Below are 27,232 nucleotides of genomic sequence, written 5' to 3'. Positions count from 1 at the left end.
TCTATGACTAAGAGCTTCATTTCCTGGAACAAGAGACCATCAGTTTTCAACAACATATCAGATATTGTTCTAATCAGAACTCTTTTCATTGCCCAAAACAGTGACTCGCTGATAGGATATAAAGCAAGGGAGCTTCAAATAATGCTATAGATTCACAGAATCCATAGCAAAGTACCAACAGGATTCATGAGAATTGAAGTCAAGGAACTGAGACAACTCACTTCATCTCTCAAGATTTACATGGCTTCTGGTTTCTACTTCTCTTTGCACAATTTCTCTGTCCTCTTCCTTCTCTTTGCAGACCAGCTTTCTGGTAAGGGGGTCAGGCCCTGAGCTAGTACAAGTACCATTCTCCCAAAATACCTCAGCCCTTCTCCAGAATTCTTCCCCTCTATCTTTTCATCCTGCTGTGATCTCCCTTGTTTTTCATCCAGCTAATGTTTTGGTTACTGATTTCATCTGCACCTGACACCACTGCGCACACACAGGACGCATCATGGGGAGCCAAAGAGTCACTCATCCTGGGTCTCACTCAACAAGGCCTCAAAATAAGCATCTAATAATCTCTCTGAATTATTTTATACATGTAGTCTCTGGTATACATTTAAGATCCTATTCATAAAAAAACTTTAATAACCCATTACTAGATACCCAGAGAGTATCACAAATTACTTTTAAAATAAAACCCCAGGGACTGGGCCGGTAGCATAGTGGTTAAGTTTGCACGCTCCGCTTCAGCAACCTGGGGTTCATGGGTTCGGATCCCAGGTGCAGAGCCACACACTGCTCATCAAGCCATGCTGTGGCAGTGTCCCAAGTGAAAAGTAGAGGAAGATTGTCGCAGATGTTAGCTCAGCGACAATCTTCCTCAAGCAAAAAGAGGAAGATTGGCAACAGATGTTAGCTCAGGGCCAGTCTTCCTCACAAAAAATAAATAAATAAATAAATAAATAAATAAATAAATAAATAAAATAAAACCACAAATAATTTTTATAAACAGCATAATTATTACGTTGTAATTCATGTATTAAAACTATTATTTCTTACGTGATAATATTAAAAACTAGTTTTAACTTTTTAAAAATACATGTTAATGAAAAGAAGGAAGAGAGGGAGGGAAGGGCCCTGCTGGACCTCTGAAAGGCCCTGACCTGGTTTCAGCTCTCCACTGCTCACTCGGCTCTAGTTGCCCACACATCCACACACGTCCTAATGAAGGCTGTGGATGCAGAGAAATGAGGAATAAATAACAAGTAAGTGGAGAATGCTGGGAAGACTGGCCAGAAAGCTATAGAGGAAGGAGATTTCTTTCAACTGGGAAGGTCAGAAGTGGACATGGCATTTAAGTTGGTTGGAAGAGAAGAAGAAAGTCATTTTACAGTCTAGGTTCAATAAACAAAACATGGTGCTTTGTAAACAGACACAATGGCTTCTCCACAGCCCTCCGTTGTCATATTCCGCAAATTACAGTTGACTTCTAGAGATTCATTTTGGGGAACTAACCAAAGCCCTCAATAGGGTAATATATTAGGTCTGTGTCAGTTATGAGACACTCTTTATCAATTGCCTTGTGTGCCTGAGAAGGGAGGGAATAAGACACAGAATAAGCAGGTGAGGGGCAATGGGGCAGGGTGGGGAGCAGGGCAGGGAAGGCCCATAGTGGAGGCTCTACCCAGAGGACAGCCTTGGTGGTGCATGGATGGAGCTTGTGGTGAGCCACACAGACTCTGGCCATGACACACATGAAGGGAAGAATACGATAAAACACCCATTTTTTGCCTATATTATTATTTTGCCCAGAGCCATCCCGGAAAGAAAGAAAATGATTAGAAAGGAAATTGAGGTTATGGAGTGCCCGAATATAAGATCCATGAAGGCACGAACTTTGTCTAATTTATGTCTGCTTTATTCCAGAGCCTAGAACAGTGACTGGCACTCAAATATTTTTGAGGTGTATGAACAAATGCCTAACCCCTGACAAGCCCTGTGCTCGGTACTTTACCTACATGAGCTCATTTAAGTCTCACATATAAACACAGATGAGGAAATTGAGGTACAGAGACAATAAAAGTCTTGCCCAAGGTCATCCAGCCAATGAATGGCAGTGCCAGAATCCAAATCCTGGTCTAATTGACTAAAGCCAGTGCTATAAACCACCATGAAACACTTCTTCACCAGACAGGAAACCAGACTATGACTACAGCACACAGTAATCTCGGTTTGGCACACTCACTCTGATGATAGCATCATTTGGATGGAAACTGGAGGAACCAGTTTTAAGGAAGAGTAAGGGGGTGCAGCATATTAAGCGAGGCTGAGCCATCAGGCTGACTATATTTTACGGTCTCAAATTTGGTTCGCCTGAAGTTTAATTAGGACCAGAACCCGTTTAAAGCACAAATGGAAAGTTATTTTTATCTCTGATTCTCTCTTTGGTTTAGAATTCCGTAGAAGACAGACAGAAACTGTTCCTTCATTAAGCAGTGGCATCAAAATCTATCACCTCAGTATTGAAAAGCACCAGGTAATTTCTTGTTTTCAGAAACCTCAATTTGCTGCTAATGAAATTCCAAGAAGTCTGCAATGACCAAATACTCAGAAATATTTTGGTGAATCTTTGGCAGACTTAAACTGAATTATTTCTATATCTAACCATTTCTATTAATCATCACAACCTCAAAGACATTTATTTGATTCTAATACTCTACAAAATAATAAATGATAGAATAATGAAAAGATAGGATGAATAAGTGGGAGGAAATGTATATTAAATAGTGCCATTCAACTTGTCTTCATTACTAATGGACTTTGGCAGGTGACATTGTGCATTCAGGCTAAGTCTGCTTCTGAATGTTTCTACTGAATACCAGAGAAGTGTGATGCAACAGAGACCAAAGTGACCGCCAGCCTTGTGCTAGCTCGTAAAGAACGGAAATGAGTCATCCATTTTTCACCCACACTCTTGAAACTAAACCTGAAAGGGAAAAAGTTTAATGCAAAATACAACTCCATCTTGTTTATTGCCCTGTCCACATCTGCTAGAACAGCGCCTGGGATGAATGTTTCTGGCATAGATGTTTAATAAATATTTGTTGAATGAATGAATAAGTGAATTTTTTTCTGTTGTTCCCTCAATCTAGAAATATGCAGGACAGCGAGAACAAGAGAACAATGCTGATTACCCACAGAGCGCTTGAGTTTGCCGGGACTGCAGATGGACTCGTAGTCAAGATCCACTTAGACACTTAACAGGCATCTTAAATTTAACATGTCTAAAATAGAACTTATCATTTCCTCCCTTATAAATTGGTCTCCACCAATCTTCTCTCAGTAAATGTGCTTCTATCCAGCCAGCTGCTCAGGGAAAAATCCCAGAAGTGATATTTGATGCCTCTCTTCCCCTCATTCCCTACATCCAAACCCTCAGCAAGTAGACTCTGCTCCCAAAATGTATCCTGTATCTAGTCACTTTACCCTCTCCATTACTACCACCCTAATCCCATCACCACTGTCAAACATCTGCACTGCCACAATAACCTCTGACTGGTCTCCCCGCTTCCAAGTTTACCTTTCTGCAACTTAATCTTTATCCAGTTCTGCACTAGGTAATTTCCTAGTTTCAGAAACAGTGATCATTTTAATCATAAATGTTATTTAATCCTCTGCTTATAACTCTCCAATGGCTTCCTGTTGTACTTAGAACAAAGTCTAATCTGCCATTACTTCCAGGCCATGTGTAGTCAGGTCTCCTCACTGTCTCTCTGACTTCATCTTCCACTACACTGCCCCTTTTGCCCTCGTCATGCTGGCTTGCTTTCTTCGGTTTGAACATTCCCATTGCAAGGACTTTGCAACTGCTGTTTCTCTGCATGGAATGCCCTTCCTCCAAATCTTAATGTGGCCCGTTCCTTCTCATCATTCAGGCTTTAGCACAAATGTCTCCTTATCTAGGATGCCTTCCCTGAGTAATGTTGACCCTCTCCACTATACCTGCACACCAGGTACATTCTATCACATCATCCTGTTTTACATTCTCTGTAGAACTTAATACTATCTGAAATTACATTATGAATGTATATGCTTACTTGATTATTGTATGTCTCTCAACTAGGATATAATTTTAATAAAACTAGGGATCTTATTAGTCTTGTTCTTCATCATTTCTCCTGGACCTCAAAAAATGTTTATTGAACGAATGAATGTTTTTTGGAAGTCTTTGAGCAGTATTTGTGCTTGTTTTTGGTACTTTTATTGAGTGTTAATTGGTCATTATTTTATGGGGTCTCTGCAAGCAGGACTGAAACTATGATTGAGACTGAGTCCTTTTATATTGGCTTTAGAGCAGAATCTGACAGCCCTCTCTTCAGGAAACACTTTTAAATTGCCAGTGTATCACAGAACAAATTCTGACACATCTGTATCAAAATGAATTTCCTCAATTCTGTGTGTACAGCATTCAAATTTTTTCTACATATTACCCACATCCGGCATGGCCATTATAGCTAAATGACTCTTTTAACCACACATTTCCCATTGCTTCTCTGCCCCCCCCATTTTTATTTATATTGATAATTTCCTAAATGTAAATTTCCTAAATGTTTTAAATGCTGGCAGAAAAAAGCAATTACTCTTTGCAATGGCAGAGAGATCTGTTGTTACTCAGCCAAGTGTTTCTTCAGTAGCTAAGTTCTCATTAGAAAACTAACTTTCCAGAGTCGTTCAGAGGTGTCATTTAGAATGATTTCACTTTACTGAGCCAGGGTGTCACATCACGACACCTGAGGCTGCTTGCCCTGGAGCATCACAAAATGATGCTCCGTCCCAATCACCGCTAAATAATATGAACCCCCAAGTCTGGTCTTCAAAGTCTAATACAGCCTGCATCTACACAAGGAGAGATCTGACTTTCTTTAAAGTCATTTTAAGTGGTTTTTAGCTTATTGCAATAACCAAACCTTCAATATTTAATTAGTCGCATTAGTTGTCATTACAAACAAAGCTGCATTTACATTTTTTTTTTTTTTAAGATTTTTTTTTTTTTTTTTTTTTATTTATTTTATTTTTTCCCCCCAAAGCCCCAGTGGATAGTTGTGTGTCGTAGCTGCACATCCTTCTAGTTGCTGCATGTGGGACTCGGCCCCAGGATGAACGGAGAAGTGGTGCCTCGATGCACACCCGGGATCCGAACCCGGGCCGCCAGCATCGCAGCGCGCGCACTTAACCACCAAGCCACAGGGCCGGCCCTGCATTTACATTTTTAGGTTCGTTTCACAGTACCCATCATTTTGCCCATCTGTCCATCTCCTTGTACTCAAATTACAACACAATTCTGGTAGGACATATTTTTTTTAATTTTTATGTTGAAGAGAAAGATAGCAACACAACCTGAAAAGGCAAATAAATAAATCCTAAAGAAGAAAAAATTAATTTATATCTCTAAGAGGTATAGATAACCAAAAATTAATAAATAAAAGTAAAAAGAATCCAAGCTATTCAAATAACCGTCTTTTTTTAACAGAAATTTTTTATGAATTTTTATTGAAAACCGCACTGAACGCTAAATTTCCACATTTATATTAAAATAATGTAAAACAGAAATGTAAAAAAAATGTAAAACACTCTAAAACAGAACACTAAAACCAAACACATTTCTGATAGTCATTACTTAAGTTTGTTTGTTTGTTTGTTTTAGTCACAAAAACAGGAATGTACCTACACAAAAGTTCAAAATAGGCCATCTTTTTAAACAAAAAGGCAATGATTCACAAAAGACTGTGAATACCTATGTAACTAGTTGATACAAATCTAAAGGATTTGTTAAAATTAGTCACATCTTTAACACATCTGAAGTGTTCGTGTATAAAATATCACGTGAAGAAAAGAAGACTTTATCAATGTCTAAAAGAGTGGGTTTGTTCATAGACAATCTAAGTTACCATGAAAAGTGTTTCCTGTGACATAAGGAAATACAACATTATTCTTCTTGACCCTTTCAATTCAGGAGTTTTCACCCAATAAAGTAGCCGAGGATCTGAAACCAAGAAAATATATTTGAGTATACAAAACTTGTAAAATGTAATACTTTTTTTTTCTCTTTCTTTTTGCATCATTCAGGGGTATTACTGAACTTACAACCAACCTGCGCACTCAGTGCACAGTTCAGATGTGAGAGACACTTCTCTCTACAGGAGCCTGGGGCTGGCCCCATGGCTTAGCGGTTAAGTGCGTTCGCTCTGCTGCTGGCGGCCCGGGTTCGGATCCTGGGTTCGCACCGATGCACCGCTTCTCCGGCCATGCTGTGGCGGTGTCCCACATACAGCAACTAGAAGAATGTGCAACTATGACATACAACTATCTACTGGGGCTTTGGGGGAAAAAAATAAATAAATAAAAAATTATAAAAAAAAATAAATAAATACAGGAGCCTGTACTGTCTTCAGGGCTATGCTTGCAGTTGTCTAACACAGGCAAACAGGTTTTTTTGTAGTAATTTAATCTTCCTATTAGCAAAAGAGGTAACCAGCCCCCATATACCACAGGAGAGGATTTCCTCTTTATAGTTTTTATTTTCATGTTTGGAATGCCTGATGCAACATTCTAGAGCAAGGTGCTCAGGACCTGCTGTGCCCAAGAGATCGAAAAAGGAGAAAGATCTGTTTATTCTTTGTGGTTTGATGCACAGCTACAGTCTTCAAAAACAAAGTTAATAAAGTAACACTAAAAAAGCAACATCGCATGTAGTACCACGTAAAACATGACTATTTGTATTACTTATTCATTTTCCAATTCTGTTCAAATGGAGGGTTTGTAATAACTTACTAATATGAGGAGTAAGTGGACATTTAAACAACACTGAGATTATCCATTTACTTTGATAATTAAGCATCAAAGTCAAATATTTCAAGTTACCCGTTAGAGGAGTTTTAAATGGGACTTGCCCCAGTACATGCCTTATTACTTAGTGTTAGGAATACCAAAGTATGGAGGACATTATAGAAGCGTTCAAGGACTTTTAAGTCTATTTTGGAAAAATAAAATAAATAACTATAAAGTCACCTAGGCTAAATGAAAAATGAGTGGTATAGACACTAAGTTTTGAGAGAATGAACATAATAAACTTTAAATTACTTTTCTAATTTAAAATATTATTTGATAAAAACTCTATATGAAGGGAATTTGGTTGATAGCTGTCAAAATTAACTAATATTTATAAAAATTAAAAACAGCAACACTGCATTTAGGAATTTATTCTTTTGAAATACATCTATCTGGATACAAAGACATATGTAAAAATATATTGATTGCTGCAAATATTCATTGCTGTAAAGCATGGAAACAACTTAAATATCTGACAATAGGGTACTGAATAAACAAAATAAATTATATCCACAGAATTTAATACTATATAGTTACTTTAAAAAGTGAGTTAGAATTGTAATTTATTGTTATGAAATAATGACTAAGCGATATTAAGTGAATGTCACCAACTGTGTGTATAATAAGCTAATCCAAGGATATATAAAGATAAACGGTTATTTATACATAACCAATCATGAAGTTTTGCTTATATTATTGTGACTGTATAGATATGTCTGGAAGACACATATGAAATTAATATCAGTTGCCTCTGGGGAGGAAGCTCTGAAACAAGGAGTCAGGGTAGAAAGTTAATTTCATTGTATACATTTTTTTAATAATTTAAATTTTTGATAAGGCACACGCATTTGGTTATCAAAAAATACTTGTGTAATATAAAGAATGGAAAAATTTTTAAATGTTCCCTATATTTTCCTCATTCAATTAGAACTCCAATTTCAAAATGATCCAAACTGGGTAATGTGACAACTTTGCTTTAAAGAATGGAAATTTATTTAATGGCTCCTCAAAATTTACTGCGCTTTAAAAAAGGTAATTATCATAAAACGTCTTCCTAACCAATGTCTCTATATGAGCATGCTCAGTTCGTTTTATTGAATTTTGTATATACAGATGTGATGATCTCATGGGATTTTTTTTCTTTTTTTTAAACAGTTAAGTCTTTTTTTTTGTTTTTTTTTGCAGGGAAAGGTTCACCCTGAGCTAAAATCTGTTGCCAATCTTCCTCCTTTTTTTTTATTCCTCCCCAAAGCCCCAAGACATGGTTGTATATCCTAGTTGTAAGTCACTCTAGTCCTTCTATGTGAGCCGCTGCCATAGCACGGCAACTGACAGACAAGTGGTATGGTTCCACCACCAGGAAGTGAACCTCGGGCCGCCAAAGTGGTAAGTGTTGAACTTGAACCACTAGACCAGCAGGGCTGGCTCTCATGGGATTTCTTTTACTTTGAAAAAAACAAATACTGAGACAAGGTAATGGTTGACAATGTCTTAGCATTAATTTATTTTTTTTCTTACAGTTTCTAACCACATCCTCTGCCCAAATATTTTTCTGTACTTTCTATATCTTGTAAGTTTCTTTGTAAGTAGCAATGATTTTCAAACACTCAAAAGTTATTTTTAATGATCTAATACTTGTAAGTTAAGGAAGTACAAAATAACCTGGAGAAGTATTAGTAAGTATTATTATACATTGAATAATATTCATGTTACTATGGCTGAGTTCTGATCTTTAAGAAGGCAGCCACAGCTGGCCACAGCTGCTTTTATCAGATGCTCTGTATAAACACACTCCATAAATGATATCTGTTATTAGTGAGTGTACTATCTCTCTTTGACACTGATACCACTAAGTTTTATGTGCTAATAACAAATAGTCATTATAATAAAACTATAAAAAGATTGAAAACAGTAATTTTTCACCAATTTAAGATTCAAGTCAAGAAATTATGACCATTTAATTTTTTAAAAATATGAGAAATTTAAATATAAAATATTTAATGAAATTAAATTAAATGGAAAAATATTTAAACTTAAATATTTAAATGAAAAGTATCTACAGAAAAATGTAGTCATTACATATTAGATTCAGAATTCAGTGAATGAAGTGGTTAAAAGGAAAAATAATTGAAAAATATTCTATTTTAATGATAATTTGACAAATAGTAAATACAATATTTATTTCCAAGCATCAAAATAAAAGAAAAGCTAAAGAGAAAAAAATATAAAATTTGAACCACCCTAGGTAACTAATTTCTAGAAGAATATGTAAGAATATTTTTAATAACTTTTCCTAAGGCTATATCTAATTAAAATAAATTCAAAAACTTAACCACATGATTCAAGTACTTTTAAAACCCCATTTTTTTGAATAGCCAGAGAATAAAAGGTTACATGTTTGAGCTTGATAACAGGATATATTCCATATTTTACACGACCAAGCGGAGACAAAGAAAAATCAGGCAGCAATAAAATGCTCAGTTCTAATCTATTAATTCTTTAAAGTTTAAACTGCCTAATAACCCAAACCGGCACTTTCTGTAAGGGTACAGTCCTGTTTAAATATAACTACTCTTGAATTTTTGTGGAAAAGAGTGAGTGTGGACACTAAAAATTCACAATGTAGTAAATGAAACATACTTGACAACTAATCCCTCTGGTTGAGTATATTGGGCCAAACTCTGACTTCTGTGCTTGCCTTGGGATCCTAATAAGGTCAGACAAGTATCAAATTGGGTTGAATGTTCGAAATGCTAGAAACTTTTCTAAAGTACTATAATTACAGAAGGAGCAAACATAATTTTCTATAAATTGGAAGATTCTATTTTGAATCACTTTCACTTGAATTCTTAAAACAAGTCCTACAGGAAGATGAGGGAAACTATTTAACACTTTATATCTATTGTGGAAGGAAAGGAGAGAGGAGGGAGAGAAGGAAGGAAGGAAGGAAGGAAGGAAGGAAGGAAGGAAGGAGGGAGGGGAAGAAAGAAGGGAGGGAGGGAGGAGAGAAAGAAAGGAAGGTGGGATGGAGGGAGGGAAGAAGGAAGTTTACATGTTTCACAGTTTCTCCAGGATACAATTATATTTATCTTACTGGTACCTGCTCAAGACAAGACTGACATGAGGGAAGCCATGTTGTAGAAAAGAAAAACTCTGTTGTAACTTTGAACGAGCTCTGACAAACTAACCCAGCTGGATATGCACCCTCCAGGAGATCTAACTTCTCTGTAGATTTTACGCCCCCTGGTTGTGCATGTACCTCCCAGCTGCGATAAGATGATAACTTCGTTTTTTGAGTTCTTAGGAATGTGATGATCTCTGAACAGAGAATCTATGCTGATAGCCATCATCAGTGAAGACTGAAAGATCTGGTGTGGCACTCCTGTCTGTAACACCAGAAGGTCAACATTCCTAACCCCCTCCCCAACAACCCAATGGCCTATATAACTGCTGTAAGATTTCGTGCCCCCTTAAGATGGTTCTTTTGGACATGAGTCAGCCATCTTCCCTCTTGCTAGCAAGCTGTAATAAAAAGTCCTTTTTCTCCTACCACCTTGCGTCTTGTTGGCATGTCTTGTGGCGAGCAGAAAGCCCCACGTTGGGGGGTAACATTACCACATAAAATAATTATTATCAGAATCTTGATAAAAAGGCAACATTACTGTCACAAATTTATCTTCAGGGACTCTTTACCACATGTTCTATATATATTTCATCAATGACTTTTCCCTTATCAGTGTCTTTTCCTGTAAAATATGTTTCCTACTAGAAGTTAACTAAAATGATAAATAATATGATCATTAATATGGCTTGATGGTTACATAGGCAATGGCATTTCACTGTTGATCATTTGAAGACTGAAATGACCTACAGATCCAAGGGAAGGAAGCTGTAATTCATTCATTCACTCACTCACTCCCTGTAGCAGACACCATCAGTGCCCTGCTCATAGTTCTCAGTAATCGCCATTCTTACACAGTCTACAGTTCCTTACTACAAACATCTTGGAGTCTCTGCCCGAGGGCTTTCTCTGCCAAAGGAGCATGCTCAGGAGGAAGGTAATAGAGAGTTGATGCCCTGGGCAGCAGCCCTCAGCTAATAAAGAATGGGAGTTCTACATTGTCTGTCAGAGGTCCTCAGTAGAAATGAGCCCCAGTGGCCCACAGTGGCAACCTGCTCATTAAACATACCCTTTTTTGGATTCCTTTCCCCTTTTTTGTCCTACTGCCGCCACTCTTCTAGTGGGGCTCCCAGGGATTACCTTCCAAATAAACTACTTTAACTTGAATCCTTATTTTATTGTCTGCTTCGGGGATGTGGAAAGGGGAACCAACCTAAGACATTCATTCATTCTTTACTCAAGAAAATTTATTTAGTATATTCAAGGGGCTAAGAAACGTGACAGGCAATGGGAAACAAATATGAATCCTGAGGACAAGTAAGTGAGTATTTTCAAGCAGGGAGCTGTGTTATGCACTCCCTCAAATCCACATCATAAAAGAGATCACATCCTCCATCTCTTTCCATAATTAGCTCTGCTTCATGTTGTTTATCCTTTTCTTTAGTCAAGATCAGATAGTGATTACCTGGTGTTTCAGCAAATTTTCTTCTTTATCAAGTCATGCTTGGTTTTCTTATCTCTTGCAACACTTTTAACACTTCAACCCACTCATTCGTTTTCACAATCTTAATTCTTATTTTCTCTCCTACCTCTGCAAAATTCTCTTGGCTGTTTTTCATGACAAAGCCATATATCACATCTCAGTAGCCAATATGACTGTGTCCCTGTTCTCATTTCCAAAACATCCTTAATTGTTCCTTTGAGTACTTTCCCCAATGAGGTGAAAGCAATTTCCCAATATTCAGCCATCTTTAAATGCCTTATTATAGTTCCAGTGTAACATTCCCATGAGAAACTACTTATAAATATAATATTACATTTAATCCACAAATAGTCCCAAGATAGGGATCATTATTTCTATTTCATAGATTAGAAAACTGTGGCTTTCTGCCTCTATTTCCACGTATTCTACTGCACTCTCCCACAATTGTATACAAAAAAATGTAAACGCATTTTTCTGATGTTCTTCTTACTCATTTACGAAAACCTGTAAAATGGTCAACATCCAGATAATTCTCCTGGTATTTCAAGAATCATATGCTTATATTTGATTCTCACTGACCAGTTGTTAAGAATATCTTCAAATGATATCATTAATGATGAGCTACATCCCTTGTGAGTCAGACTCATTGGAGATGTGTCTTCCCTGAATTAATAAACTATTTCCTGCAAACAAGCTCTTCTCTAAATAAAATACTTCCAATGTCTCTATGCCAGTTAACATCTCTGTTTCTGCCACTAGAATTTCTTTTAAAATGTTTGCAGTCTTGGCATCCTGGCAAAATCACCTCCTCCATCAGTCAGTTCGCGTGTCACACTGGTACCTGGGGAAATGTTTATGCAGTACTTTTTCTGCGAGAAAAACACTAGGCTTTTAGATTGTACTTTTGTAGTTTATTTTTGGAGAGCCCAAAAATAGTACATATTTTAATCTTTCTACTTGTATGGGTGTTGCCCCCTGGCAGGCAAGTGACACCATAAGAAAAAGACATAATGGGAATGTGCTGAGCCTGTCAGGTGAGGGACACCCAACACATTCCAGGGAGGGCATGTTAATTGGCATTGTTTCAGTTCCAAATCTTCTCTCTCTAAGTGGTAGACATGATGCCAAAACGATGATTTGAAAATATTCCAATTGAAATCACCAGTAACAAAGCCAGCAGTGCTACAGTGTCTACACTGAAGTACATGTTTGGTTTCGGCAGTATGAAGACGTTGCAACAGGTTTAAAAAGGCAAATGACCAAAGTTAAAACTTAGAAGGAGATTGGAAGGAACCAGCATTAAAGTATTTCTCTTCATAATTTTGTTTTTATAAATCCAAAAAGTCCTCAGATAATAAAGAGTTTGATTAATTTGCTCCCTAGGTTTGGTGCTCAAAATGACTGGAAACAGGGAAGCATCTGACGTGAGTTAGTGGTTCCAGAGTAAAGGAAGATGCTTCCTTTAGAAACGATCATTCAAAATGATTCAGAGAAGAATGGGATATTTTTAGTAAGCCATTTACTCAAAATACTTCAGTGGGGCTGCTGGAAGAACAAATATCAATTTATTCTCAGAGGGTATAGTTAAATGTCCTGGATTGAATGAAGGACTATACCATTTGAAACTAAATATGAAAAGAAGAGCAAGGAGTTAAAATAAGAGTACATGTTTGCGCCTTACAAATAAAAATCACCCAGAGGAAGACCAGGAATGACCAGCAGAGTAAATATAAGAAATAGAAAACGACAGACAGCTGGTATATACTGTTCCTGACCTACCCAAGGAAGACTCACTATGATTGCTGTCTAGGGTAGAAACACGACCTTCAAATTTTTATTACCAGACTCAGAAGACAGCCTAGTGTAGGAAATATACACTATAGTCTATCTCCAATTTTCCTATCTTCAAGTACCATTCTAGCAAGTTGCTAAGATGTTTTGAAGGTGCACTTTAAAGAGTTTCTCAATGGCATAGTTAGGACAATGGCCGGTGTTTTCATGAAGTGGGGTACCCTCCCCAACCCAAGAGCTACCAACACCAGTAAATACTATTATAACTTGGAATAAACTGAGGAAATGAGAAGATAGTGAGACCTTACTTCTGAAAAGCATTTTTGAGTGGGAGAAACATATCTATCAGCAACAATAACTACTTATTATGCCTCTAGAACTCTGAGAAACTGCTAAGACCAATGGAATAACTTTGAATGTTAATAAATTTGCAATTATAAAAATAGTGTATATAAAATGGAAAAGGTAAAAGTTCTTGAAAGTTCACAATTCAGCAATGGTCACCATTTATATTTTGAAGAATTTTCTCCCAGTATTCTTCAACATTATTTTTTTAATTGAGATATAATTGACATGTAACATTGTATTAGTTTCAGGTGAACAACATAATGATTTGATATTTGTATATATTGCAAAATGATCACCACATTAAGTCTAGTTAACATCCATCACCACACATAGTTACAAAGAATTCTTTTCTTGTGAAGAGATCTTTGAAGATCTACTACCTTAGCAACTTTTAAATGCAGTGTTAACTATAGTCATGATGCTGTATGTTACATCCCCAGGACTTATTGACTTACTTATTTTATAACTAAAAGTTTGTATCTTTTAACCACCTTCACCCATTTGGCCACCGCCCCCCCCGACCCCTCCCTCTGGGAACCACAAATCTGTTCTCTGTATCTGTGAGTTTGGTTTTGATTTTTTGTTTTTTAGATTCCTTATATAAGTAAGATCATATTTGTCTTTCTCTGTCTGACTTATTTCACTTAGCATAATGCCCTCAGGGTTCATCCATGTTGCCATAAATGGCAAATTTTCCTTCTTTTTATGGCTGAATAATATTCCATTATATATATTTTATTTTCTTTATCCACATTTTCTTTATCCATTCACCCATTGATGAGCACTTAGGTTGCTTCCATGTCTTGGCTATTGCAAATTATGCTGCAGTGAACATGCAGGTACATATATCATTTCATTTTCTTTGGATAAATACCCAGAAGTGGACTAGCTGGATCATATGGTGGTTCTATTTTTAATTTTTTGAGGAACCTTCATACTGTTTTCTAAAGTGGCTGCAACAATTTACGTTCCCACCAACAGTGCACAAGGGTTCCCTTTTTTCCAACATCCTCACCAACACTCATTATCTCTTGTCTTTTCGATAATAGCCATTCTAACAGATGTGAGGTGATATCTCATTGTGGTTTTGATTTGCATTTCCCTGATGATGAACGATGTTGAGCACCTTTTCATGTACCTTTTGGCCATCTGTATGTCTTTTTTTGAAAAATGTCTATTCAAATCCTCTGCCCATTTTTTTAATGGATTGTTTGTTTTTTTTGCTGTTGAGTTATATGAGTTCTTTGTATATTTTGGGTATTAACCCCTTGTCAGATATATGATTTGCAAATATTTTCTCCCATTCCATACATTTCCTTCCATTTTATTGATGGTTTCTTTTCCTGCACAGGAGCTTTTTAGTTTAATGTAGTCCTATTTGTTTATTTTTGCTTTTGTTTTTGTTATTTTTGTTATTTTGCTTTTGGTGTCAAATTCAAAAAATCATCACCAAGATCAACGTCAAGGAGCTTATTGCCTATGTTTCCTTCTAGGAATTTTATGGTTTCAGGTCTTACATTCAAGTCTTTAATCTATTTTTCAGTTAATTTTTGTGTATAGTATAAGAGAGTGGTCCAGTTTCATTCTTTTGCATGTGGCTGTCCAGTTTTCCCAACACCATTTATTAAAGAGACTGCCCTTTCCCCATTGTATATTCTTGGTTCCTTTGTCACAAATTAATTGACTATATATGCTTGGGTTTATTTCCGGGATCTCTATTCTCTTTCATTGATCTAAGTGTCTGTTTTTATGCTGATACTATACTATTTTGATTACTTATAACTTTATATAATTTGAAATCAGGAAGCATGATTTCTCCAGCTTTGTTCTTCTTTCTCAAGATTGCTTTGGCTGTTTGGGCTCTTGTGGTTCCATTCAAATTTTAGGATTGTTTGTTCTATTTCTGTGAAAAATGCCATTGGAGTTTTGATAGGGATTGCATTGAATCTGTAGATTGCTTTGGGTAGTATGGACATTTTAACAATATTAATTCTTTCAATCCATGACAGTGGAATATCTTTCCATTTATTTGTGTCTTCCTCAATTTCTTTTATCAGAGTCTTACAGTTTTCAATGTACAGGTCTTTCACCTGAATTTATTCCTAGGTCTTTTATTCTTTTTGATGTAATTATAAATAGGAATGTTTTCTTAATTTCTCTTTCTGATAGTTTGTTAGTAGTGTATAGAAACACAAAAGATTTTTGTATATTGATTTCGTATTCTGTAACTTTGCTGAATTTGTTTAATTAGTTCTAACAGTTTTTTGACAGTGTCTTTAGTGTTTTCTATATATAATATGATGTCATCTGCAAATAGTGACAGTTTTACTCCTTTCTTTCCAATTTGGATGCCTTTTATTTCTTTTTCTTGCCTAATTGCTCTGGCTAGGACTTCCAATACTATGTTGAATAAAAGTGGTAAGAGTGGGCATTTTTGTTTAGAGGAAAAACTTTCAGATTTTCACCATCGAGTATGATGTTAGCTGTGGGCTTGTCATATAAATGGCCTTTATTATATTGAGGTACAGTCCCTCTATACCCACTTTCTTGAGACTTTTTATCATAAATAGACGTCAAATTTTGTCAAAGGCTTTTTCTTCATCTATTGAGATGACTATATGATTCTTATCCTTCATTTTGTTAATGTAGTGTATCACATTGATTGTGAATGTTGAGCCATCCTTACATCCATGGAATAAATCCCACTTGATCATGGTGTATGATCCTTTTAATGTATTGTTGATTTCAGCTTGCTAATATTTTGTTGAGGATTTTTGCATTTATATTCATGAGGGATATTGGCCTGTAATTTTCTTTTCTTGTGGTATCCTTGTCTGGTTTGATATCAGGGTAAATCTCACCTTGTAAAATGACTTTAGAAGTGGTCCCTCCTCCTTTTCTATTTTTTGGAAGAGTTTGAGAAGGATTAGTATTCATTCTTCTTTAAGTGTTTGGTAGAATTCACTGATGAAGCCATCCTGTCCTGGACTTTCCTTTGTTGGGAAGCTTTTGATTACTGATTCAATTTTCTTACAAGTAATCAGTCTGTTCAGATTTTCTATTCATGATTCAATCTTGGTAGGTTGAACTTATCCATTTCTTCTAGATTGTCCAATTTGTTGGTGTATAATTGTTCATAGTAGTCTCTTATGATTCCTTGTATCTCTGTGATATCAGTTGTAACATCTTCTCTTTCAATTCTAATTTTCTTTATTTGAGTCTTCTGTCTTTTTTTCTTGGTGAATCTAGCTAAAGGTTTAGCAATTTTATCTTTGCAAAAAACCAGCTCTTAGTTTTATTGATCCTTTCTATTATCTTGTTAGTCTCTATTTCACTTTTTTATGCTCCAATCTTCATTTCCTTCTTTCTTCTAACTTCGGGCATCATTTGTTCTTCAGCATAATTTAATACCATTGCTGTGATCTTGTTGTAAATAAAGTTTTGTATCCTGCTTTCCACTGTTATAACACTAATGTTTCACCATGTTATTGTAAATTTTTCACTGCAAAAAATATTCCAATGAACAGATATACCATGTTTTCTTAACCAATCCTTTATTTATTTTTTATATTTTTGAATTTCAGATAGTGCTGCAATAAATGTATTTGTTCATGAATATTTTTAAATGTCTGATTTGTTTCTTAAGATCAGCTTCCAGAATTGCAAATAGTAGGTCAAATACCATGAACAATTTGAAGAATATAAATACGTACAGCTAAACTGCTTTCAAATATGTTTTCTAATTCACATCTCCATCAGCTGTGCTTGTGAATTCAGACGCTTTTCAAAGAGATATAGGCCCACTCCACACTAATTCCAAAATAAATTATTTTAAAGAAATAAAAATGACATTTAACATTAAATGTTTTGTTAATGGTTGATATTGCTTTCAAATTTACTTCAAGTATATAATTGTAGAATTTTTATTTTAATGATACTGCTACTATATGTGTTTTCAAAGAAGTCTTAAATCCATTTTAGAAGATTCAGCTAAGTTACTTCATGTCAAATTTATTATTCAATAGTTATATTTACTTTATTTACATTAAATTACAAATATATCTTTAACATGTATATCCATCTTATAAAACTTAGCACTTAATGTTTATTAATTATATCAGTTTCTAATCGTCATATCTTTGCTTTGTCCATGGGGTCAAAACTGTGATTTACCTGGTACTATGTCCTTCTTCTGTAATACAACCCCCAATTACATTATTCCTGTGGAGGAAATTGACCCTGTTGGAATGATCCTCCTTTATGATCATTTTCATAAAAACTTTGTGGTGAATGTAAGGCCTTCTTGAATAGTTTTGAGCAATTTTACGATGCCATAACCCACTTCATTCTTGTATTCACTTAGTAAATAGTCATTGAGTCCCTTCACCACGAAGGCATGATACTAGGGACTAAGTAGACAAATATAGAAATACATTGATCTAGTGTGGAGATAGACAAGGAGCTATGAACAGTATGTCATGGAAACACAGAAGGCACATTTGAACACTGAGATATAAGATGTTATTTGAGCTAAGACTTGAAGGATGAGAAGTTGGTCAGAGAAATTGGGAAAACATTACAGGCAGTAAGAACAACATATACGCAAAGACATATAGGCATAAAAAAAAAAAAGAAAAGCCCAATACAGTCTAAGAGCTATGGGTAATAAGTATTAGTGAGTAAAACAAGGGTTGAGGTTGGGGAGAGACACAAAGCAGAACAAGTATGCAGGAGCTCCATCATGAAGCATATGCTACTGTATTGCGAAAGGAGTTTAGATTTTATTCTATAGATAATGGGAAACTATTGAAGAAATTTGCAATGAAAAAAATTTCACGTCATAATTTTAACTAGTATCTATGTAATGAATTTTGGAGGTAGAGCAAGTCTAGAGGTGAGGACATTTGGAAAATTATTGTATGAGCCCAGAAGAGAGGTTGGTGTATTCATTAGGATAGTGAAAGTTGGAAGGGAAAATAAGGTAGTAAAATGCTGTATTTTATGAGAAACACAGTAAAACCTATGAGACTTAAGAACTGATTGAATGTGGAAGATGTTGTCCTCGTTTTGTAAAAATTATGTCTGCGAAGGATTACTCAGTAAGATCTCATTAATTCCTTACAACTGAGGGAAAAGGTCGATTTGATTTGTCCCACATCTGAATTATGGAATATTTTTCTGTCAAAGAAATTTTAATATACTTATGCACATAAAGTTTGCCAGTAACAATTTGGTGATATTAAAAAAAGAATTAAAGATAATTTTGGTAGAAGGAAAGACTCACATGGGAAATTCTTACTCTATCAGACAATATTATTACCAAATTTAAGATATTGTATTAGTTTGCCGGGGCTAGCATAACAAAGTATCACAGACTGGGTGATTTAAACAACAGAAATTTATTCTTCTCACAATTTTGGAGGCTAGAAGTCTGAGACCAAGGTGTCCACAGGGTTGATTTCCTCTGAGGCCTCTCTCTGTCTTGTAGATGAAAGTCTTCCCTGTGTCTTCATGTCATCTTTCTTCTGTGTGTGTTTCTGTCCTAATCTTCTGTTCTTCTAAGGACACCAGTTATATTGGATTAGGGCCCACTCCGATGGCCTCATTTTACCTTAACTATATCTTATAGACCCAGGCTCCAAATACAGTCACCTTCTGAGGTACTGGGGTTAGAATTTCAACATATGAATTTGGGGGACACAATTGAGCACATAACAGATATAAACTGGAGTAATGGTCTCAAAAAGTATTTTCATTTTTATACCATTAAACATTTACAAATGAGTGTCATATAAAGAAGCTTACATAAATTAATTTTAGCGAAAAAATTTTCTAAAATGAAAGCACCTAAGTTCAATTTACCATTCCCAGTTAACAAATGAGAGAGTATCTTCTCAACACTGACTAATGCAGTTTATTTATTTACAAGAAAGACCTAGTAATAACAGAAGAGAAAGAAAGCGTAAAGATATTTCGTTTCACTTCAACAATGTTTATCAAAACGCTGGTCAAGTTCATTGTATACTTTGTATTTACTTGTCAGAGTAATTGGAGTATTATCTGTCCAGCAATGGAAGCCAATTGAAGAAGTTTTTGTTCAGATGGGTTTACATCCAAAATTTTAAAGAAACTGAGACTTTAAAATCAAGATTTGTAAAGACTGAAAACGATCACTAGTTCAGAGACACTGAATGTGCCGCTATTGTGCTAGAGCAGCTGATACTCACTGACTATAATGCAACTTCACTTCGGAATTTAAGACTGAGAAAGGCTAGTGTCAGGTGTTATGCGTGAATAGATTTGGGAGCCTGTTTATTCAACTGTTTTTTGTTTTTTTTTTTTAATTTCTACCTTGGAGCACAACATACTGTGCACTAGAAAATTCTAGCAGTCTAAAATTTTCTCTGAGATTTTTTTCTTAAGAAAACAAAATGTCAAACCATCTCTCTGGATACTTACACAAAATAGGTGATAAGACATTCCAAACAGAGAACATGATCTAATAATGCTTATCTTAACACTGTGAAAAGCAAGAATTTCAGGTCCTGCTCCTACCTCCTTCATTTCCTCTCTGCAGTCTCAAATTTAACTAGTTTTTAGTTCTAGCTCTCCCTTTGTAAGAAAATTGTGCAAAAGAGTAGCTATTTGTTTCACATTTTGTTAGCATGGGCTGGTGGGGTGGGTAGAGGGTGCAGCAACCAATCAGAATTCTGAGATTCTTAGAAGTGTATAGTGAGATACACTTCTCACTATAAAATATTATTTCAGTCATGAGAATCAACAATTACCCAGTTGCCAGATTATAACAGCAGCAAAGAATAACAACCAAAAGACCTAGGTGAGGGTGGGGCCAGAAAGTAATGTTTATTGTATTCTTACTCTGAGTTAAATAGTGTGTTAGATTATTTGTATGCTCTGTTTAATTTAGTCTTTAAAAAGATTAGGAAACTAAGGTTCAGAGAGGTGAAATGATTTTGCCGGTTTACTACGGCCAGCCAACACTGGAATTAGTATTTTAAAGTAAGTCTGACTCTCTAATCATGCTCACAGCCCCACAGAAAGCCGGGGTGGTCAGCTCTGCTGCGCAAATGTGGTCAAAACAATCAAGAGAGTCAAGGAAGTCATATTCGTCTGGATTGAACAACTCAATCTACAAACCGCTGAACTGTAATATACGGCTGGAAAATAGATTTCAAAAGAAAAGAAAAAGGAGAAGGGCAAGGAAAAAAACTGAGTTTCAGCCAAGAGAGCAAGTGAGTGATTAGAAATAAATCTTGCATGATTTGCTCCCATAGGCAAGAAAAATAATATTTTTCAATCCTGCTTAACCCAAAGTAATCTGAGTTATTTAAAGTATTATAACCACTGGTGACCAACCAGAGAGTTTATCCTACCCTTTCACAAGCAAGGACTTTTCAGAAGCAGGAAGTGCGTGTGAAAAGGGACCATGTTATTGACGTGACAGTGAGCCACCTGTTATGTATGAAGAGAGTCCCATATCTGCACCTCATGGCTGTTGCGAGTGCCACCCTACACAAGCTAGACCTGGAAATCTCTTCTCCACTCAGCCTGAGAAACCAGGATATTTTCGGTCCTAGTAGGCATTCAAACAAGTGGAGTCATAAAACCAGAGAGAAATCTGTGTACCATCCAGGCCGATACTCTACTTTACAAAGGAGGGTCAGTGTCTTGAGACAGACCAGTAGTTAATAGCAGAATCCCAGATTAAAAAGCTCAAGATTTCAGAAATCCAACTCTTTCTGCAAAATAAATGCATGGTTTCATTTGCAAAGTAGGGCATCATTACCTAAAGATAACAGCATCTGCAGAAATACTTACTTAGCAACTAAATCACAAGGTCTTCCTCAGAGCTTCCTTTAGGCTAGAAATAGTCCCTGCTTAGCCAGCTGGCCTGAAAAACTAGCGACAAACATAAAAAACCAAAAGAATTGCAGAGCTCATCCTATCCCCTCATCTACTCAGAGGAGCATCTGTAGCACTGTTTTTGAGACTGAGGCTTATAAAGCTAATGGAAGGAGAAGTGCCTGGCTTTTCTTCCTTTGTGGCATGCTTTTATACCCGGAAATATCTACCTTTCTAGTTAATCAAATGTACAATTTTTTATTGAACAGTTTCTTAAATTTAAGGTTTGCACTATTTGCAAAGACCATGATAGCCATGACTTACTCAGTGGCCTCAGCTCTGCCACCCAATGAGACCACAGACACTGGGATATGTCAGTACCACCCATAGCTACAGTGTCGGGGTCCATGAGAGCACTGAGTAATGCTGATTTCCTGGCAGCCTAAGAGTCTTAAACAACCTTCACTGTCCTGGTTCTAAAAATGCATTTTAGAGGCTCCCGTTGTTGCTGTCCTAATTTTTTCATGTTGTTTTCCAGTTTATTTTATTTGCTAAGAAAGCAAATATTTTCATATTAATGCTATACTGATTATAAATTAAAAAATAAGCATCATATTTATTTCTCTAATTTACAAGAAGCTGTGTTTTAAATTTGCACATAAGCACGTAAAGAGATAATAATTCCACAACAAAGTATCTGTAAAAAATGTTCTTTCTTATTTACTTTGACTTAAACACAGAGGCAGAAAGAATGATCTAACAGCTTGCTTGAATCGCTCATAGCATTATATTTTCGTGGAGCACTAATTATATGAAAGATATCATTGTAGATGCTGAGGAAATAGGAAAATCTATTAAATAAAGACCCTGCTTGCATAGATTCTGGTCTGAGTAAAGCTAATAAACACACACTTAAAGTGCAGTGCAGGTCAGTGTATGAAACGTACCCTGCACACCAAGAGCATGGTTCAAACGATTTACCTTAGGAATTACATGAGAGAGAATCTTCTGCCAGAGCAGCAGAACTGCAGCCCACAGGCCAAATCCATCTGCCACCTTCTTTTATATGGCCCATGAGCTAAGACTGCTTTTTATATTTTTAAATGGTTGAACAAAATTCAAAAGAGTAATGTATTATGACATTTGAAAACTGTTCGAAAGTAAAATTTCAGCATCCAGAAAGTTCTGTTGCAACACAGCTCCACTCATTCCTTTCCATTCTGCCAATGTGTGCTTTCATGATACAACAGCAGAGCTCCATGGTTTCTGCAGAGACTGTATGGCCCAGAAGCCTGAAAGATTCACTAGCTGGCCCTTCACAGAATAAATGTGTCAACCCCTGGCCTAGAAGATCAAGGAAAGCTTTATGATCAAACTGTGTTTTGAATCGAATCTTGAAGGATAGGGTAGAATTTGTCTTGGCAGAATGGTGAGGGGGGTGATTTTCCAAGAAAAGGATGAGCAAAGCATAGTGCTAGGAAGACTCATGGCTTATTCAGAAGGCGGTGAACACGTCAGTGCTGCTGAGGCGGAAAGCTTACGAAGAAGGTTAAGAGGGTGAAATGACATGGCAGACGTGGCTTGAGGAGGGTGAGGAGCAAAGAAGTGCTTCTCCCCACCCCCACCCCCAAACCATTTCCATTTTCCTGTAGAAAATAAATACCAATTAAGGCTTTTTTAAACCGAAGAGTGATGTATTCAAAGAAAAGATTTTCAAACAACTAATTTGGTAACAATGTGTAGGATGGATAGGAAGTTGGTGTGAAGAGGACAAAAAAGATAAAGGAGACTGAAAATAAAGATTTAGGTAGGAGACCCTTAAATAGTTCTATCAGCAAAGAAGGAAGACAGAGAACCATGTGGCTGCCTCGTTGATGTCTGTATACCTACAGAAATCCACATAGAGGGTACCCTTATTATATACTGCTCAGATAAATGCACAGATGGATAAATAGAAGGACTCCAGGAGGGAGGGAGAGAGGAAGGAAGACAGGAAGGAAGGGAATGAAGGAAAAAACATTGATAGATTTTGTCAATTGACTAAGTGAAGAATAAACACGTGAACCAAGTTTAGAGTTTAGCTTTGGCCATGTAGAGTTCTAGGCAACAAAGAGGCATTCACAAGAAAATGGCTAACAGCAGTTGGAAATGTGAGATGCCAGCTCTGGAGCAAGATCAGAATGGAGATAGAGATAGAAGCATCCATCTACTCTTTCAGAGATCATCCCTATGAGTCTGATAGTCCCAACAAGCTTCTCATGAATAATTGGTAGGAGCTTATTATGCTTATGTTATTTTAGGATGGGTATGCAACTTTCCAAACCTTCAAGAGAAAGTTGTAAAAACAGGGTCTGTCACTGTGTCTAGCAGTTTGCATGGTGTACTAAAGGTAAACTTATTAACATAACAAGGATTAGCCTCAGAGATTCCACACCCACGTCATTACTTCCATCAACAGAGAGAGGCATCAGGGCAACATTCGGTTATTTGCAAACAGATGCTTGCTTCTGGAAAATGATGATGCAGACTGGGTAAATGGTAGAAAATACTGGTTTCATTTTTTCCCTCACCCAGATATCTCTTAAGCAGAGTCTGGGAAACCGGTTTTAAACAGTGTGCTTATAAATGTTCTGTATTTATTCGCAAAGCTACCCTGGAACACTTCCCTGATCATGACCATTTCTAGCAATTATCATTTTAAATTCTGTTTTAACAACTAAATGACTCCAGGAGCACAGAAAGGGGCATATAACAATTTCACGGTGTGACACACTTTCTATGAACTGCACTGAAGCCAGAGGGTTGCAATATATAAAGTGGCTTTTATCTCTAGCAAACTTACTCAAAGACATAAGCATGATCTCCAAAAACCCGTAGGCAGTTCCCCATTTCCTGATGAACACTGGCCTTTCTTGAAATATGTACTTAGCAGTGGAATCTAGAAAAGGATCTGTCTGTATTTTACAAGCATCATTATCAGAACAATGGCATTCAGGGAATGAAAAATATCTCCAGTAGGGATTTATGTTTGTTAAGAACTCAGAAAACACAGAATCTGCACCTGCTACAAGATAATATTGGGCTTGCAAAGCAAAACAAAGATTTCCACACAAAGCTAAAGACATTTACACTAGTTGGGATATTTACTGAACTGAGTCATGAGAAAATTAAAACCTAAATGACTTGTTATAAAGACAACCAAAGCCCAGAATATTAAGACACTATGAGATACAAAGAATTGAGATTTGTGCCGGAAAACAATAGAAAAGATACTATAGATCAGATTACAAAGGAAGGAAGGGTGGAACAGGCCCTGCCAGTTCTTACTATTCATTCTGCCCACGCAGACATCTTACGCTAAGTTTCCTATTTTTACTTGAGGTAGAAAATGCCTCAGATTCTACACGCTGGTAGTCCTGTTATGAATAAGGTTGAGACCTTCAAGAATGGCAACAAGAACCTAAACTGGTTTTCTAAGTCTTTATCTACAGCATGTTACACATGACATTGTCCATGCTGTCTCCATATAATAACATAACCCTTTCCACCTCCATCGTGTAACTGAGGGCTCTCCTGTCAGCTTTATGACTGTGACAATGAAATGTACAGGAATCCTCGAAGCTGCCTACTGAAGCTCATAGAAGGTCAGGGGAGGAACTGTGCAGTATGCATATTCCTGCTTCAGTGTTCTTATCATTTCTGATAATCATAACTTGAATTTAAATAGTAGCTTTCCTCCAAGGAGCACAGAATGCTTTCATATATATTACTTTATTCAGCCTTATTACTTTCCTACAAACAAAGGAAAGTAAAGACTTGACTCCATTTTAGATGGAAGAACTGAGAGAGAGTAAGTTAATAATTAACCAAAAATGATGCCAGAGTATGCATGATCATTTAACCTAGATTTCTAATTCAAAACCCCATCTTCTCTATGCTAAATTATAACTATGCGAAACTTATCTCTGGCAAGTGATGGCTTTTTCTTGGTTGTTTGGAAAAAGCCAAAAGAATTAAAGGTAATTCCTGATAGCAAGTTTGAATACAAATAATCTTTATTGAGATGTAACAAGTCAAATATTTCCAAACTTGTCATTCTCATGTCAAATTTTCTAGTGTCAGAAGTAATATTTGGCTGTATAGTGATTAAGTATTTAAGTCTGGTTGTATCTAGTGACTTTGTTTTCAGTTTTCTAATTTTCATGACTAAGGAGTCAACTTAAAAAGAGTGAGAGAAGATCTCAGATTTTCTTCAACCCTGAGCAAGTTCTTAGGAGGAAACATAAAATATAGAGTCATATTAATTTTTAATGTGCTATTTCACAGGTCAAAAAATACTGCTTAGACACAATTATTGACAAGCCAGAACTGTCTAGAGGCAGGCAAGAAGGTGTCAGAAAGGAAACAAAAAGGGGGACAGAGGAGCTGCCCAGAAAAGGGAACAGAGGCTCGTGGTTCCTTACAGCAACCATTAGAAGAGAGAGGAGGGCCAGAGGTTGATGATGTCACATATGAAATGAACAGGACGTATTGCACAAGGGAATAGGCAAGAAAAAGTTTATTTACAAAGAAAATCTGGGACCAATGTGTTTCAGATCCAAAGAGATCCTTTATAGGAAATCTCTGACAAAGACTAATGGAGTCTATGATTACTATGTGACAGGCATTGTGCTAAGCACTTTCCACTCATTTCTTCATTTGATTCTTGCTCCTCTCAATGTGGGTGTTATTTTGCCCAGTTTACAGATGAGAAAGTATGTTAAGAGATGTTGCCTGACTTGCCACAGGTCCCACAGCTGTTAATTGATAGAGTCAGAATAAGAGCCTAGAATGATCTCCCTCCAAAGTTTGCTCTCAACCACTCTGCCATGCTGACTAATTTTGAGCAAAAAAGATTAAACCTTTGAGAAAAACTAACAAGGACGTTTTCTCAAGGATTCTATGTCTCATACCAGTTTCTCTATGCTTCCCTTTTTCTCTTGCACTAAAATACTCCCCCATTTACTGAGGGAGGGGTGGGTCAGAGAAACGTTCACATATTATGCCTATTACTCATGTCTCACAAGAACCTGAAGGGCAACTCTGTCCGTGTAGTGAGAGCAGAGGCGTAGTTAAGAATTTGTGGTACCTGAATGAGTTCCAAGTTTCATACTCCACCCCAGCCCACTTTCCTCTATGCCTATTATAGAACCAAATATCATCATACACACACACATGCCAAACCCCGGCAAGTCAAGAACATTCCTGGGTACCATCATGTGCAGACCTATGTAGTAGAAACTACATGGCCAGCTCGGCACCCTATTTAGCTTTGTCCCTGCTGGGTTCAACTGTCCCCATTCTAGCACTAGCATCATTTGGCCATCAGTGGAGAGAAAAAGCATATTCACAACAGTCCCCCAACTGGCCAACAGAATAACTAGTTTCCATCAAAAACTAACTCTATCAGTAAAATCTTGTAACAATCTCTAAATAGTTAATTAAGTTCAGCATACAGATCCAATCACAGCCTTGCTTTCTTTCTTGCTTTATCTCCCACTCTATTCTTCCCACACCCCACCCATAAATACACCATGCTATTTCATGATTTTAGGTCTTTGGAAATGCTGTTCCTTTTCCCTGGGTGCCTTTTTGTCTCTGAGCCAGTTGGCAAACTTATTATCATTCTTCGAGATCCAGCTCAGAAGTCCTCATCCCTAGAACTCCTCCTCTACTTTCTATATTACCTTCCCCTTCTGAGCTCTCTTGGA

The 27,232-nt window shown here is 36.6% G+C and overlaps 1 long non-coding RNA gene across 6 annotated transcripts in view; it reads left to right on the top strand.

Moving 5' to 3' along the window:
* Positions 1-4,129, top strand: part of LOC147917348 (uncharacterized) — a 63,016-nt gene extending 58,887 nt beyond the window's left edge. For all 6 annotated transcript variants that reach the window (XR_015552030.1, XR_015552027.1, XR_015552029.1 and 3 more), the window contains 2 exons: positions 2,442-2,524; positions 3,141-4,129. This is a non-coding gene — a long non-coding RNA (uncharacterized LOC147917348). The remainder of the gene's footprint in view (positions 1-2,441; positions 2,525-3,140) is intronic.
* Positions 4,130-27,232: the final 23,103 nt, after the last annotated feature.

The sequence above is a fragment of the Ceratotherium simum genome, chromosome 4 (genome assembly GCF_057802395.1).
Source record: "Ceratotherium simum simum isolate JZ-2026a chromosome 4, ASM5780239v1, whole genome shotgun sequence".
NCBI lineage: Eukaryota > Metazoa > Chordata > Mammalia > Perissodactyla > Rhinocerotidae > Ceratotherium > Ceratotherium simum.
Note: the sequence above shows the minus strand (reverse complement) of the source record. Positions and strands in the feature narration are given on the sequence as shown.